The following is a 12,801-nucleotide window of genomic DNA, read 5'->3' on the forward strand; positions in this document are numbered from 1 at the left end:
CTAAGAATTCCGGAGAACAAGTATCTTGCACTCTATTCTCCAACTTTCAGAATATATAAAGTTGGTGAAATCTTGTAGCAATTTTCATTAATTTATACAACAGTGCTATGCAATAGAACTTCCTGTGAAAATGGAAAAAAAATGTTCTCTATTTGCAGAGCTCAACACCGCCACCATTAGCCACATGTGTGTGGCTACTGAGCCCATGAAATATGGCTACTTTGAGAAACTACATTAATTTTATTTCATTTAAATTACTTCAAAAAAAAACTTTTTTTTAAAGAGACAGGGTCTCACTCTCTCACCCAGGCTACAGTGCCATGGCAGGATCACAGCTCACTGCAGCCTCAAACTCCTGGACTCAACTGATCCTCCCACCTCAGCCTCTTGTGTAGCTGGAACTACAGGCACACAACACCACAGTCGGCATACACACACACACACACACACATTTTTTTTTTTTTGGTAGAGATGGGGGTCTCCCTATGTTGCCCAGGCTGGTTTCAAACTCCTGGGCTCAAGCAATCCTCCCACCTCAGCCTCCCACAGTGCTAGGATTATAGGTGTGAGCCACTGCAGGCCTTAATTTAAATTTAAATCAAAATAGCTACATGTGGTTATTGGCTACCAAATTAGACAAGACAGATTTAGTATTAGAGACTACAAAAGGTAACTAACAACTACACATTATTCAAATATTTGATTTTAACTATTACTTTCAAATACCAGCCTGTCCCCTCATACACATCTTTCCAAAAGTATAGTATTTCACACAGTATGACTAATTTTGCTTCTTATAAGCATTTCTTTCTTTTTTTTTTTTTTTTTTGAGACAGAGTCTCACTCTGTCGCCCAAGCTGGAGTGCAGTGGTGCGATCTCAGCTCACTGCAGCCTCCGCCTCCCGTGTTCAAGAGATTCTCCTGCCTCAGCCTCCCAAGTAGCTAGGACTACAGGTATGTGCCACCACGCCCAGGTAATTTTTGTATTTTTAGTAGAGACAGGGTTTCACCATGTTGGCCAGGATGGTCTCGATCTCCTGTCCTCATGATCCACCTGCTTCAGCCTCCCAAAGTGCTGGGATTATAGGCGTGAGTCACTGTGCCCCGCCGTTTCTTACATTTTTATGAAATGTATTGAGAAGAAAAGCCATGGATAACCAATCCACTAATAATCCACCCACCAAAAATAACACATGATCATTCACAGCAAGATCTATTCAAATGTACTTAAAATTTCACAATTTATGTTTTTCTCAATTTAATACACTTCCTGAATTTATAAATATATTAAGGTATCTTAACTATTTTAAATAATCTTCCTTAATAGAAGCAAATCATCTTTTTGAGATGGAAGAACTTATTTCTTAGTTTGGTGTACATATCAGAAGTATCACATTTCGGGTGTTCTTCAGATAAGCCAGTCCTGGAAATCAAATACATGTGTACCGCACAAACAAAAACACATTAGCCATCCCCTAACAACAGCCATAATATTAAAACCATCTTATCAGAAATAACAAATTTGATTATTATTTCTCAGCTGTCCTCTTAGTGGTTTACATACATCTATGTGCTGGATTACATCGGTGAGCAAGTCCCTTTCTTCCTAGAGTTCACAATCTAGTGGTACACGGTGGTGGGGTGGGAGGGAAGTGCGGAGCGGAGGAGGGTGTATTTCCCAAATGTATTTCCATACCTCAGGTAACAGTAGTGTGCTAAGCAACGGATTGGGAAACACTTCATCCTAGATCCTTCCCATGACACTGCATCTTCCCTCTGCAGAGCAAAGTGGCATCCCAAAAGCAGTCAACCAGTCATGGTTTAGTGATGTAAGACTTTTAATAATCTTCTTGATAATAAAAGTGAAACTGACCCAACAGTCCCACGGACAGGTTTTTTTGGATAAACATGGAAACTGACCCTTCTGGTAATAAAGCTTGAAACTTAACATTTGTTTTATCAGAGTTACCTTCAGGAAAGGTACCTTCAGGCTTCTCAAAAAGTATTAATATTGTGAACCCCGAAAATCTGAGACAGGTCTTAGTTAATTTAGAAAGTTTATTTTGCCAAGGTTGAGGATCTGCGCCCGTAACACAGCCTCAGGAGATCCTGACAACATGTGCCCAAGGTGGTAGGGGCACAGCTTGATTTTATACATTTTAGGGAGACATAAGACATGAATAAATATGTGTAAGACACACACTGGTTCAGTCCAGAAAGGTGGGACAACTCAAGGTGAAGGTGGGACAACTCGACGCAGGGAGGGAGCTTTCAGGTCGCAGGTAGATAAAAGACAAATGGCTGTATTCTTTTGAGTCTCTGATTAGTCTCTCCAAATGAGGCAATCTGGTATGTATTAATAGTTATCTCAGTGAGCTGAGGGGTGAATTTGAAGAAAATGGGAGGCAGGTTGGCCCTAAGCAGTTCTCAACTTGACTTTTACCTTTAGCTTAGTGATTTGGGGGCCCCAAGATTTATTTTCCTTTTACAGTATCAAATGAACTGAAATTCACCAGATCACTGCATCCAAACAATAAGATGCCAGACCTCTCATCCGTCATGATGGCTTCCTTAACCCTCCGTAGTTCCTGTTTTCCCATACATAATCACATTTCCTCCCTGCTATATACACTCCTAATTTTAGTCAGTCAAGGAAATGGATCTGAACATCTCCTTGGCTGCAGCACCTGATTAAAGCTGGCTTCCTTAGCAATACTCATTGCCTCAGAGATTGCTTTCTGTGTGACAAGCAGCAGGACTTAGATGGAACCCCTGTGTTTCGGTAACAAAAGTAACTCATGATTATTAAGCAATATACAGAAAATCGAAGTTGAAGTATAACTATCTAAGTGAAGGTCTTTAATTTTAGGCTTACAAAAGGAACTACTCTGTGTCCACCAAATACTTCACAAAGGAGGAGGAAATTTAGACAGGGTTTGGAAAAGCAAAGCAAAAGCTACTCAGGTATTACCTGACAAGCCTAAAGCTTAGTGAAAATTGTGTCTTAAAAGTACAGGGTTATACTTCCCTGATTCTCCTCTTTCCTCTCTGGTGCTTTTGCTTCTCTTTTGCAGGTTATTCTTCATCCTTCTGCCCCCTAGTATTCTGTGAGCACTCCAAGAATCAGCTTTAAACTCTTGTATTTCAGCCTCCTTTTTATTATTAACAGTCTATATTTGTGCTAATACTATTCAAGGCACTGTGCTAGGCATATGGAAAACTTGACTTTGTACATTTACATTTGCAAAGAATTTTATATTAATGAATCACTTCATTTTCTCAACAACCTATGAGTTAGGCAGGAGTAGTTATTATGACTTCCCCTTTTACAGATAAAGAAAACAAGGTGGTTCAGAGTCCTGTCTAAAGTCACATGGCTATTCACCTTCAACATTAGAATGAGATCCTCGACTGTCTGACTCCTGGTCTAGTGCTCTTTCCACTATATTACACTGCCTCCCTCTACTTATCTGTGGTATTTTCAGCAACAATGAAGTTTACTTATTTCCATAAAATTCCATCACCATTAGGTTTTTGTTTATTTCACCTATTCATTCAACACATATTAGTGCCTACTCTGCTGCCAGGTACTGCGGCACAATGGAGAATATACTAGTTCTGATTCTTATGCGACTGCGTTATAAAAATACAATCACTTCCCAAATACATTATCAACTTCAACCACTTAGTACCCCACTATTAGGGATTCAGTATTCCCAAATGTGTCATCTCATTTAAATACTTTACAAATGTGTCCCCCAAAACGGAAACCAAAACCACAAAATGGTTAGGATGATGTGAATTGAGTGCAAACATCCATGAGTAATAATTCTTTCTGTGTAATTATCTTCCACAACTGAAAAGTTAATGAAAAATAAGAATATCAATCAGAAATCAGAGGGAAGAATATAACCATACTGACAATGAATAAAACTGAGCTAGCACTCAGTAATTTTTCTCTGGAAAAATTTCAAGAGAGTTCGTCATAAAGTTCAACCAATAAATTCCACAAAAGTTGGAATTTAAAACAGTGATTGTTTTCATTAAAAGTTCACAAAGGGGCCGGGCGCGGTGGCTCAAGCCTGTAATCCCAGCACTTTGGGAGGCCGAGACGGGCGGATCACGAGGTCAGGAGATCGAGACCATCCTGGCTAACACGGTGAAACCCCGTCTCTACTAAAAATACAAAAAAAAAAAAAAAAACTAGCCGGGCGAGGTGGCGGGTGCCTGTAGTCCCAGCTACTTGGGAGGGTGAGGCAGGAGAATGGCGTGAACCTGGGAGACGGAGCTTGCAGTGAGCTGAGATCTGGCCACTGCACTCCAGACTGGGCAACAGAGCGAGACTCCGTCTCAAAAAAAAAAAAAAAAAAGTTCACAAAGGGCCGGGCGTGGTGGCTCAAGCCTGTAATCCCAGCACTTTGGGAGGCTGAGGTGGGTGGATCACGAGGTCAGGAGTTCAAGACCAGCCTGGCCAAAATGGTGAAATCCCATCTCTACTAAAAATACAAAACTTAGCCAGGCACGGTGGCAGGTGTCTGTAATCCCAGCTACTCGGGAGGCTGAGGCAGGAGAATTGCTTGAACCCAGGAGAATTGCAGCAAGCCGAGATCACGCCACTGTACTCCAGCCTGGGCAACAGAGCAAGACTCTGTCTCAAAAAAAAAAAAAAAAAAAGACTGGGCACGGTGGCTCATGCCTGTAATCCCAGCACTTTGGGAGGCCAAGGCGGGCAGATCGGAAGGTCAGGAGATCGAGACCATCCTGGCTAACATAGTGAAACCCCGTCTCTACTAAAAATACAAAAAATTAGCCAGGCGTGGTGGCAGGTGCCTGTAGTCCCAGCTACTCGCGAGGCTGAGGCAGGAGAATGGCATGAACCCGGGAGGCAGAGCTTGCAGTGAGCTGAGATCACACCACTGCACTCCAGCCTGGGCAAAAGAGCGAGACTCCATCTCAAAAAAAGAAAAGTTCACAAAGGCCAGGTGCAGTGGCTGGTGCCTGTAATCTCAGCACTTTGGGAGGCCAAGGTGGGAGGATCACCTGAGGTCAGGAGTTTGAGACCAGCCTGACCAACATGGTGAAATCCCATCTCTACTAAAAATACAAAAATTAGCTAGGCGTTGTGGCATCCGTCTATAATCCCAGCTACTAGGGAGACTGAGGCAGGAGAATCGCTTGAACCCGGAAGGTGGAGGTTGCAGTGAGCCGAGATCGCGCCATTGCACTCCAACCTGGGCAATAAGGGCGAAACTCTATCTCAAAAAAAAAAAAGTTCACAAATTTGGCCAGGCCCAGTGGCTCACGCCTATAATCCCAACATTCTGGGAGGCCAAGGCAGGTGGATGACCTGAGGTCACAAGTTCAAGACTAGCCAGGCCAACAAGGTGAAACCCCGCCTCTACCAAAAATACAAAAATGAGCCGGGTGCAGTGGCATGCACCCGTAATCCCAACTACTCCGGAGGCTGAGGTACTAGAACTGTTCAAACCAGAGAGGCGGAGGTTGCAGAAAGCCAAGATCGCGCCATTGCACTCCAGCCTGGGTGACAGAGTAAAACTCCGTCTCAAAAAAAATAAATAAAAATAAAGTTCACAAATTTCCACTGCAAGCATTAACTGCCACTGACTCAGTTAGTACTATGTATCTTGAAAAGCTTCTTGCTTTTTAGAAATTTATCACCAAGTCATCTTAAAAAGTATTACTTTACCCTCTACTAAAAATACAAAAAATTTTTAAAAAGTATTACCCAACAGCAGTGCTTCACAAACCATGTTACATGGAATACCAGTATTCTTTAAAATCAGTGATCTCACAGGAAGGGCTTAATAATCAATTCAGTTTACCTCTGTTTAAGAAGGGAATGTTGTTTACAGAATAATTCTTCAAACCTTTAATACACTAATATGCCTAGTAAATCCCCAAAAGGAAGATACATAGTATTTCTCAAAGACATCTAGCCAATAAACTTTTTATTTTTATGTTATTTATTATTATTATCATCCTCATTATTTATTTAGTACAACACCTACTAAAATTTGAAGCACTAGAGAAATACTACCACAATTTTTGTAGTCCATCTGCCTATGTTCGTGAACAGCAAATTATGAATTTAGAAAAACAATGTCTCACAGCAAAAGTAACTATCTCTTATTGTGCTAAGAAATTAAATATTCTACTTTATTCAATAATCACAACAACCATGCTTGGTAAGATGAAATAACCAAAGACCTAGATAAACAGACTCAATCAAATAACAGGCAGGACCAGATCTCACAACTCCATGACTCCAAAGTGCTCTCTCTAGAACATAAGTCAATTGGCTCTCCTCAAGATTAAAATTCCAAGTATTCAGGTAATATTCCTGACAAAATATCTCTGACAAAATGCCTATAGGCATTACAGTTAGGTAAACCCTGTGTCTTCTAAGTCAACTAAAATACAGAAATTGAAGAACCACTTTGGAAAAGCAGAAAAAAAAACAAGGGGCTTGGAACTAAAATGAATGGGGTCTTAATAATGGTGTTGGCACTGCCCACGAACTGCTTTTTCTGCCAGCTCAGTACTAAACCAAAGTAAAATAAAAGACCCAAAGTCAGCCCCCTTGCCTATTCTGAAAACAAAGATAAGACTTTGAGGCTTGGCCTAAGTCAGTTCCATAACAATCAACAGGTCACATTGTCACTGGGTCTCTGAAATCGTTTCCAGTATGCTAACTTATTCTATCTACTTCTTAATAAATATCTCCAGGTTTCCTTAAAAGTCAGGTCAAAAGCACTGTCTTGGCCAGGTGCGGTGGCTCACCTGTAATCCCAGCACCTTGGGAGGCCGAGGCTGGCGGATCACAAGGTCAAGAGATCGAGACAATCCTGGCCAACACGGTGAAACCCTGTCTCTACTAAAAATACAAAAATTAGCTGGGTGTGGTGGGGCGTGCCTGTAGTCCCAGCTGCTGGGGAGGCTGAGGCAGGAGAATGACTTGAACCCGGGAGGCGGAGGTTGCAGTAAGCCGAGATCACGCCGCTGTACTCCAGCCTGGCAACAGAACGAGACTCCGTCCAAAAAAAAAAAAAAAAAGATTCAAAAGCACTCTCTTATCTGATTACCACCATCACCATAATGATGATTAGAAATCACTCTGTTAACTCAGACATATACAAAAAGCTGTATTCTTTGTTAAGATTAACAAATAATAGCTACAGGTGGAATATCCTTTTTCCAAAATGCATGAGACAAGAATTGTTTCAGATTAGGGACTTTTTTTTTTATTTTGGAATATTTGCACATACATGAAATATATTGGGGATATGACCCAAGGCTAAACACAAAATTTATTTGTTTCATATATACCTTTATATACATAGCCCAAAAGTAATTTTATACAGTATTTTTAATAATTGTTTGCATGACTACAACCTATCACATGATGTCAAGTGTGAAATTTTACACTTGTAGCATCATTTTGACACTCAAAAAGTTTCAGATTTTGGAGCAGTTTGGATTTCAAACTTTCGGAATAGGGATTCTCAACCTGTACTAGAAAACAAAACTACAAAAATTATTCAATCTTATAATATTTCCTAGGAAAAAAAAAAGATAAAACAAGCCCCTTTAGAAACCAATATTGATAAGAAGTTAAATATAAAATTTAAGAAGCTACTTTCATGAGCAAAGTATTGTAATCAAGTCTTCTGAGGGCTACTTCACTATCACTGTTCAGCTGCTAGTTTAGGGTAGCAGAGCTAAGAAAATAAAGGACAAAAGTAATACTTAGTAATTACACTAAGTGTCAAGGTACAAATAATCAAACATGGAAAACATGTCCACTCTTCATTTTCCAAAGATATCAATCTCTGAATGTGGGACAGGAATAGTACGATACGCAGAAATGGAAGGCTACACTGTTCTGAGTATTTCTCCTTGTGGTGATTAGGTACACCAAGTGGCACATTCATCAATATAATGCAAGCAGCCCTGATTTGCAGACATTAACTTTTATAAAATCTCTACTTTCATGTAAATATACTGACATATTTAAACTGTACTTTATACATTTAAAAACAAAAAACAAGTCTTGCAGGAAAAGTAGGTCAAAGCACCCAACTCACATAGGCAATTGCTACCTTACCAAACTCAACCTCCCTTTCACGACCACCTGCATCTCAGTTCCTCTCTCCCGCGTTTCCCTGCAGAGCCACAGGTGGCACTGGTTGGCAAGAATATTTGGGCTGGTTATTACCTACCAGCCAGGCAGTCTGGACCCAAGAGGCAACACCTGCACAAACCATAATGAGACATTTTATAATTTTTAGTTCTCTGGAGTGCCAGAACTCCCATATAAGATACGTAAGTCCATGGGACAAATTTTAGACATTCACCTTTCTAACAAGTTTTCATGAAAGCATTATGTCAAAAGTACTACAGACTGAATGTTTGTGTTCCCCCTAAAATTCATATTGAATTTCATGTTGAAACTCTAATCCCCAAGGTGATGGATTTGGATGTGAGGCCTTCCAGAGGTAATCAGGTCATGAGGGTGGGACCTTCATGATGGGATTACTGCCCTTACAAGAAAAAGACAATGATCTCTCTCAGCCATGAGACCATATGGCAAGAAGGCAGCTGTATGCAAATCAGGAAGAAATCTGCTGGCATCTTGGTCTTGGACTTCCCAGCCTTCAGCCTTCAGAACAGTGGGAAATAAACGTCTATTGTTGAAGCCATCTAGTCTACAGTATCTTGTTATAAAAGTCCAAACCGCCAAAGATGGTAAGGAGTTGTGGCTTTCTATATTATTAAAATCCCAAAATCTCAGGGAGAATAAAGAAGCTAAAACTGCAAATTATCTCTAGATACTCAATAATGTTTGCTAAAGTTATTTTTCTCACCTCAAGTTTTACCAGTTATAGCAATATTCCAAACTATTTTCCAACCAAGGTTCAAGGAAAATCAAAATCCTTAATGTTAAAAGAAAGTTTGCAGTTTAACATAAAATCTTAATATCTGAGATCAAGTTGTCAACAAACAAGATGAAATCGGAATGATTTACATTTTTTAAGTTCCATTTACTGAAATTTTTGGTATATTAGATAGTTTTCTACTAAACAATATTACAAGTCAAAAACAAAGGAACAGTAGAATAAAACTAAACTCTAGAAAACACAAGACACCTTGAGAGCCAGTTTTGAAAAATTTTAAGCATAAATATATTTTACAACAAACTAATTGCCCTCCGTATCCTTATGATTATTTTGTTTGTTGAAAATATCTCCAGATTAAGCCAAAACTAAGTATTTATTCAAGAAATCTTCAAGAAGCTACTGATTTAACAACTGAAATCTAACAATTCCCACTGCTTTAATACCAGACATTTGTTAATAATCCTAACAGGTTAAGGATTTAAAATTCAATAGGTTCTTTTTTTTGCTTTAAAGTGACTTAAATTATTGCTTGAAATGTGTATGACTATATATTACTTTAAAATTTAAAAGCTAACAAAACTAAAAATTAAAACACGCAGGCTGGGCGCAGTGGCCCACGCCCGTAATCCCAGCACTTTGGGAGGCTGAGGTGGGCGGATCACCTGAGACCAGGAGTTCGAGACCAGCCTGGCCAACACGGCAAAACCCTGTCTCTACCAAAAATACAAAAAAAATAGCCAGGTGTGGTGGCACATGCCTGTAATCCCAGCTACTTGGGAGGCTGAGGCAGGAGAATCACTTGAACCCAGAAGGCGGAGGCTGCAGTGAGCTGAGATAGCACCACTGCATTCCAGCCTGGATGACAGAGTGAGACTCTGTCTCAAAAAATATATATAAAAATAAATAAAACACGCAACCTCCCATATACGAAAACTCTACTGTGAAAATTATACTAGAGGATAAAAGACTGAATGCTTTCCTCCTAATATCAGGAACAAGGCAAGGAAGTCTACTCTCACCACTCCTATTCAAGACTGCAGACTAGAAGTACCTAGCCAGTGTAATAAAGCAAGGAAAAGAAATAAAAGACATACACATTGGAAAGAATAAATAAAACTATGCCTTTTGGCAGACAACACAGATTGTCTATGCAGGAAAAAAACAAGAATTCTACTAAAAAGTCTTAGAAATAGTAAGTCAGTTTGAAAGGTCAACATGATATAAGGGCAACACAAAAATGAACCAAATTTCTATATACTAGAAAAGAAAAGCTCAAAACCAAAATTTTTAAAAATACTATATAGCTACAAAAATACGAAATAGTGAGGAATAAATCTAACAAAACATATAGAGAATCAATTTGCTCAAAACTACAAAATGCTGATAGAGATCAAAGAACACAAATAAATTGCAAGACATACTGTGTTCATAGATTTGAAGATTCAACATAGAAAAGATGTCCATTTTTCCCTAAAGTGATCTACAGATTTAATGCATTCCTAATCAAATCCCAAAAGGATTTTTTGTAGCTATAGATAAACTGATTCTAAAATATGTATGAAAAAGCGAAGGAACTAGAGTAGTCAAAATAATTCTGAAAAAGAATAAAATTGGAGAAACAATATTGTCTAATTTTCAGATTTAGTATAAAGCTATAATAATTAAGATAGTATGGTATGGAACAAAATAAGAGAATCCAGAAACAGCTTTACACATGTATATATAGTCAATTGACTTTTGGCAAAGGAGTAAAGGCAATTCAATGAAGAAAGGTTAGTCTCTTGAACAAATGGTGTTTTGTTGCAACGGGACAACCAGAGGCAAAAACAGAACCTTTACCCAAACCTTACACCTCATACAAAAAAAAAAAAAAAAACTCAAAATGGGTCATAGAGCAAAATATAAAATGCAAAGCAATAAGTTATCTAGAAGAAAACACTGGGAAAAATATTTGTAACCTCAGGTTGGGCAGAGATTTTAGGTATGACACTAAAAGCATGGTTCACAAAAGAAAGAATTGATAAACTGAACTTCACCAAAATTACAAATTGTGCTTTGCAAAAGATACTGTCTAGGTGCAGTGGCATACCTGTAGTCGTAGCTACTTGAAAGGCTCAGGTGGGTATCGCTTGAGCCTAGGAGGTCGAGGCTGTTGCACACTATGATCACACCTGCAAATAGTCACTGCATTCCAGCCTTGGCAACACAGCGAGACCCCATCTCTGGAAAAAAAAAAAAAAAAAGGCCAGGTGTACATCTGTAATCCCAGCACTTTGGAAGGCCAAGGCAGGCAGATTGCTTGAGACCAGGAATTTGAGACCAGCCTGGGCAACATGGTAAAACTGGGTCTCTATTTAAAAAAATACAAAAATTAGCCGGGCACAATGGCACATGCCTGTAGTCCCAGCCACTCAGGAGACCGAGAGGTGGGAGGACTGCTTAAGCTCAGAAGGTTAAGGCTACACTGAGCCATGATCATGCCGCTGCACTCCAGCCTGGACAACAGAGGGAGACTCTGTCTCAAAGGGAAAAAAAGATACTTAAAAGAATGAAAAGATATGCTCTAGATCAGAAGAAAACATTTGCAAATGTCATATCTGACCCCCCAGAAAAGATACCCAGAATATAAAGAACTCTCAAAACTCAAGAGTAAGAAAACAAACCCAAAGAAAAAAATAGGCAAATTATCAGTCTCAAAAGGCTAAATACTGTATGATTCTATTTATATGACATTCTCAAAAAGACAAAAGTATAGTTGTAGAGATAGATGACTGCTTGCCAGGGTATAAGGGGTAGGGGGAAGGGTATGAAAAAGAGATAGCATGAAGGAGCATGATGATGAAACTTCTGTTTCTTGATTATGGTGGTAGATAAATGAATTTAAACTCGTGTTAAGATTCAAAGAATTATACAACAGAGTAAGTCAATTTTATTGTATGTTAATTTAAAAATCAACACTTGAAAAGCAAAATGCTGCCTCCTTCCAGCCTACCCTCAAATCCCTACTATAGTCCAGGCTCTGTGCTAGGCACCAAGAATACACAGTTAAAAAGACAGAGTCAGCCAGGCATGGTGGATCAGGCCTGTAATCCAAGCACTTTGGGAGGCCGAGGTGGCTGGATCGCTTGAGCTCAAGAGTTCAAGATCTGTCTGGGCAACATGGTGAAACCCTGTCTCTTAAAAAACTACAAAAATTAGTCAGGCAGGGGTGCATATACCTGTAGTTCCAGCTACTAGAGAGGCTGAGATGGGAGGATGGCTTGAGCCTGTGAAGTCAAGGCTAGAGTGAGCCATGATCATTCCACTACACTCCAGCCTGGGCGACAGAGTGAGACTCTCAAAAAAGAATAGAGTCTGCCATCAGAAGAGGTGTCAAACAAGTACATTATGATAATGGAGGAGATACAAGACATACAGAGACCAACGCCTAAAAAAAAAAAAAAAAAAAAAAAAAGCTTCCGGAATACAGGGTATAGCTGACACCTGAGGTGAGATGAGCAGAGATTGCCAAGACAAAAGGAAAGAGTATTCCAGACAGAGAAAATGGCATCTAACAGAGAGATATGGAAGAACGTAGTGTTCTAGACTAATTTGGAAACTACAAATAATTCCTTTCCCAGGCACAAGCAGGCTACTCAAGAACATGGTCAGGAATTGAGGACAGGTTCCCTCCAAGCAATATAAATAGTGTTTTGATTTGAAGCTTTGGAAATGGTAATTTTTCAGACTTAAGTGAAGCTCAGTACTTCCCATTAATTCCCTTACTCCCCTTTGTTCACATCATCACAGTCACTTATTATTCATGTGTATCCATCACTTTTGCCAAACTATAGTAATGCCCTTGTGGGGACACATAGGTGTCCCCATATGCACACTCACAGCA

General features: G+C 39.5%; 1 protein-coding gene across 15 annotated transcripts in view; it reads right to left on the minus strand.

Moving 5' to 3' along the window:
- RPS6KC1 (ribosomal protein S6 kinase C1) overlaps positions 1-12,801 on the minus strand; it is a 217,618-nt gene that overhangs the window by 199,793 nt on the left and 5,024 nt on the right. For 3 of the 15 annotated variants that reach the window (XM_073011517.1, XM_073011516.1, XM_073011520.1), the window contains exon 2: positions 11,008-11,140. The exons of the other annotated variants lie outside the window; for them this stretch is intronic. The gene's annotated coding sequence lies outside the window, so the exon portion shown is untranslated. The remainder of the gene's footprint in view (positions 1-11,007; positions 11,141-12,801) is intronic. 15 annotated transcript variants of the gene reach the window in all.

This window comes from Chlorocebus sabaeus, chromosome 25 (genome assembly GCF_047675955.1).
Source record: "Chlorocebus sabaeus isolate Y175 chromosome 25, mChlSab1.0.hap1, whole genome shotgun sequence".
In the NCBI taxonomy this organism is placed as follows: domain Eukaryota; kingdom Metazoa; phylum Chordata; class Mammalia; order Primates; family Cercopithecidae; genus Chlorocebus; species Chlorocebus sabaeus.